We start from the raw sequence: 5,371 nt of genomic DNA on the forward strand, positions 1-5,371 counted from the left end.
AGATAATATCTCGTAAAATCACAGAAAAAAAAGTATTAATTTACATATTCATTGTGGGAAAGAACAAAACAAACAACAACAAAAAATTTGGTCAAATCTGTAATTAATGTCCACATCACAAATCTGGATTTTAACAAATGGATTTTTTTTTTTTTTTTTTTAATAACAATAGCTTCAGATGAAATAAGAAGTTACTACATTTAAAATCAGCAAAAATATCAATATTTTAAAGATATTTTCCATTATTTGGAAGGACAATTATGTAAATTATGGAGTAAAAATAATCTTTTAAACTGCTTGTTCTATATTTTACTTAATTACAGCTAACATCCAGTAAAATCCCAGAAAAAAAGTATTAATTCACATGTTGACAGAAACCACAAGTGTATTTGTTTCCTGTCACGTCCACCAGGAGGCGACGAGTAGCGGCTCAGCTGCTTTATAAATAGAGGTGCAGGTAGGAACTTCCTGCTTTTTGTCTGCAGACACTTTGAGTGACAAGTTGATGGTGTTTGTCATGTGTCTCCTGAATAATCTTTAATGTAAGTCACAGTTCTGTCTTAATGTGTTAGAGAATATCATGAGACATGTGTTTGACTATTAATAGATTGACATGTTTATGGTACATTTAATTTGAAAATACTTCCCATGATTTGAAGGCTGGTGTGTTTGGGTAAGATACTGAGATTTGTTTTCTTTGTTTACAATCATGGCAACCAGCAAAACATATAATTATAGGAATAACATCATCAACCTCTGTTGTTCTTCTGGTGTCTCTAGTTAGAACCTTAAATCCTCGACACATGGTTCTTCCACAGCCCACTCCTTCACCTAAAATGGCTGCTTCAGAGACCGATGGCATTCAGCCGAGTGGTGAAGCTGCTGATGAAGGGCAGCCTCCTTCCAGTGAGGATATGGATGGACTAGAAGGTGTACCAGATGTAACCCAGCTGAGACCTCCTTCATCTTCTGTCACCTGAACCGTTACAGTTTCCCTCCCATATGCTACCAGAGGTATTGACACAAACACATCTCTAGTCTCCCTGTTGCTCAAACATGAGTAGGAATTCCAGGAGCAGCCATGTTTCTAATCTGAGAGATCTCCAAACCAGCATTTAAAAAAAAAAAAAATCAAAATAAAGGACAGATGAACTGGAGGAGCTTCAAAGACAACAACAAGAGGCTGATGATGTAAATTAACTGATGAAAAGGCCAGAGCTGCTGCTGCTTGTTAGACAGGTTGACAGGAATCGACCGATTCAAATTAAAGAGCCAGAACTTGAGTCATCTCAGCTTGTTTTCTAGTTTTATTAGACAGAATCTGCTCCTGCTGTTTAAACCCTTCATGGAAATGCAGTCACCTGTTACATAAATGATCTGCTTCCCTCCAGGATGTTCACTCCTCAAACTGTGCAATAAAAATAATAAATATTAAAAGTAATCCAATATACTTTTTATTCATTCTATTGTTAGACTTTTTAACTCTCTCTTTTTTACAATTAATGGAAAATACAAGCTCAATTTTGCACCTTGTTTCCACTACCAGCACGATTTGCACATTAGTTTGCATGTTAGTTTCTTTATTTTTCTTAAATGTAACGTGTGCAACTGGATACTGGATAAGTTGAATTTCTTCAAGACGTTATTAATATATATGGTTGAAACCAGAAGTTTACATCCACTGTATAAAAAGACACATATTATATACATATACATATATTTTTCTCACTGTCTGACATTAAATCAGACTAAACTTTTCCGGTTTTAAGTCAGTTAGGATTACCAACATTATTTATATTTGCTAAACGCCAGAATAATGAGAGAGAGAATTTTTTATTTTTTAGATTTTTTATTGCTTCCTTCAGACTCAGATGTTTACATACACTAACATTACTATGCCTTCAAACTTTTCGGGAAAGCCCAGGTGATGATGTCATGGCTTTGGAAGCTTTTGATAGGTTAATTGACAACATTTGAGTTATTTGGAGGCACACCTGTGGATGTATTTTAAGGCACACCTCAAACACACTGCTTCCTTTTGTGGCAACATGCATCAGCCAAGATATCAGGAAGAGAACTGTGGACCTCCACTGGGTTCTGTTTCCCAGAGATGAAGTGTTTTGGTGTAAATGTGCGTATCAACCCCAGAACTAAAGCTAAAGACCTTGTGAAGATCCTGCTGAAGCTGGTAAGAGAGTCATTATCCACAGTGAAACCAGTCCTGTACCGACATGGACTGGAAGGTATTCAGAGAGGAAGAAGACATTGCTCCAGAAGAAACATAAAAAAGCCAGATTACAGTTTGTAAATGCAAACAGGGACAAAGATCTTCATTTCTGGAGACATGTCCTGTGTTCTGATGAAACTGAAACTGAACTATTTGGTCATAATGACCATCGTTACATTTGGAGGGAAAAGGGGGAAGCTTGACGCCTGAGAACACCATCCCAACTGTGAAGCACGGGGGTGGCAGCATCATGCTGTGGGGCTGTTTTGCTGCAGGAGGGACTGGTGCACTTCACAGAATAGATGGCATCATGAGGAAAGAACCTTATGTGGAAATATTGAAGCAACATCTCAAGACATCAGCCAGGAAGTTCCAGCTTGGGCACAGATGGGTCTTCAGATGGACAATGACCCTAAACATACCACCAGATTAGTTACAAAGAGACTTCAGGACAACAAAGTCAATGTTTTGGAGTGGCCATCACAAAGCCCTGATCTCAATCCTGGAGAACATTTGTGGGCAGAGATGAAAAGGAGTGTGGAGCAAGGAGACCAACCAGCCTGACTCAGTTCCAGCAGTTCTGTCAGGAGGAATGGGCCAGAACTCATCAAACTATTGTGAGAAGCTTGTGGAAGGAAACCCAGAACGTTTGACCCAAGTCCAACAGTTTGAAGGCAATGCAACCAAATACTGAGGAAATGTATGTACACTTCTGACTTTGAAGAAAGTAGTAAAACATTCTCTCTCTCATTATTCTGGCATTTAGCAAGTAGAAATAATGTTGGTAATCCTAACTGACCTAAAATAGGAAAAGTTTAGTCTGATTTAATGTCAGATAGTGAGGAAACAAAAAGGTCACGTCTCTTTTTATACAGTGTATTTAAACTTCTGGTTTCAACTGTATATCATCCACCTTCAACTCTCTCATGTCTTTAGCTGCCCAGTTGACCTCTCTAACGTTTCCAACGCCTCGACCAAAGTTACAAAGTCCAGGCCTTGTTCAGACTTGTTCTTCTGCCGCTATACAAGTTTACCTTATACTGGAGATGCAGGGACACGTTGAATAGAGAGGAAATAGGTATAATAATACCTATTTCCTCTCTATTCAGTGTATCCCTGCATCTCCAGTCATTGTCCAGGCCTGTAATTATCGTGCATCTATTCCTGGTTGTTGCCACCAACTGTACGTTTAACATCCTCAGTGCTCAGACCGCTGATGTAGTGAGTTTGTTCATGGCTGCTGCTTATGGAGAACCAAATCCCTCACTTCCTGTTTATAAGAGTGGTCGAGAGGGGTTTTATCCTCCTGAAAATGGCTCTAAATAACCTCCTGGATTATGTAAATGAGCAGTATAAATATCAGATTCTCTTAAAACATCTCAAGCATCCGGGAGCTAGTAAATTATTATCTGCATCGTTGATGTCGAGGCTTCTGATGATTTTCCCCTTTCTGTCCATGCTTAGGTGGGAACGTTGTCTCTGGAAAGTCCTGATGCGTTTAAATAAGGTTTGTTCACATCAAAATTCTGTCTTTTTACAAACAGAAATTCATTCTTTTCCAATATGTGACTATAAAATGACCTACTTTTACATAAATCAGCTAAATGTATGTTTATATTTTACAGATATTTGACATTATAATTGCTGTTTTTACAGTTTTTCAATGTTAAGATGCTTTTTTTTNGTTATTTTTTGGTGAAAATCAAGCTGTTGTTTTACCTTGTTAATGTGTCAATATGTTTGTTTTTAAATGCTGAAAGACATTATGAGGGAAATAAGTACCGGTAGTATTCAGCATCAAATCAAACATGTGTGACTGAAGTACATCAATATTACAGTTTAGCACTATGCAAGTCAGAGTACACTGTAAAAATTGAAGGTCTATTTATTAAAAAACTGTTTTTAATTGCAACTTTTTGATCAATTTACTATTATTTTTCAGATTTTCTCTCTTTATTACAGATAATATCTTGTAAAATCACAGAAAAAAGGTATTAATTTGTATGTAAATTGTAAAACAATCAAAATATCCACATCTCAAATCTGTTGTTTTACAATATGTGACCATAAAATTGCATTTTACTGTATTTAAATCGAGAAAAAAAAAAAGTTTTATTTTACAAATTTGCTGTTGGCAGAAAATGTGTGTCTGTTAAAGATTGAAGAATAGTCGTATAAATATATATATTTGTTACTGATTTCCTAAATCACAGATAATATTCAGTAAAATCACAGACAAACGTGTTCATTTACATGTTAACTGTAGAAAAAAGAACAAGTCAAAGCTGTAAATAAAGATAAAGATAAAGATAAAGCCCACATCAAACATCTGTGTTTTTATAAATGGTAATCCTCTCTTATAAGACGTGCCGCCATAAAATTACATTTTACTGTATTTTAATCAGCAGAAATATCAGATTGTGCAGATATTTGCTGTCGCTGTGAAGAAAATGTATTAAAAAAAACAAAAACAAAAACAACAGGCCAAAACTGTACATAATGTCCACATCACAAGTCTGTATTTTAACAAATTGATTTTTTTTAAAACAATAGCTTAAGATGAAATAACAAGTTACTACATTTAAAATCAGCAAATAATATAAATATTTTAAAGATATTTGCCATTATTTGGCTGCTAGAGACACAGACCTGTGAGCACTAATTGTCACAGGAAATGTAAACATATTGGTTGCATGTTTTTTCCCCCTATATTTTTATTGTATGTGTAAATTATTATGTGATGTTAATTTTTTAAAAATTTTTGTAGGCTGGTTTTGACAACTGCCAAAGGGACTACCGATGAAAACTAGCTTAATTTAGCTAACTCGGGCACGTTTACATTGTACAATGTTGATTAATGTGCATTGTCCTTTGTCAAATAAATAAATAAATAAATAAAAATTTGGAAGAAAAATTATGTAAATTATGGAGTAAAGATAATATTTTCAACAGTTTTGTTTTTTTTTTTACAAACTTTGCTAAATTACACCTAATATCTAGTAAAATCCCAGAAAAAAAAGTATTCACATGTTGACCACAAGTGTATTTATTTCCTGTCACGTCCACCAGGAGGCGACGAGTAGCGGCTCAGCTGCTTTATAAATAGAGGTGCAGGTAGGAACTTCCTGTTTTTTGTCTGCAGAC

The sequence above is a fragment of the Stegastes partitus genome, unplaced genomic scaffold (genome assembly GCF_000690725.1).
Source record: "Stegastes partitus isolate 25-593 unplaced genomic scaffold, Stegastes_partitus-1.0.2 Scaffold761, whole genome shotgun sequence".
NCBI lineage: Eukaryota > Metazoa > Chordata > Actinopteri > Pomacentridae > Stegastes > Stegastes partitus.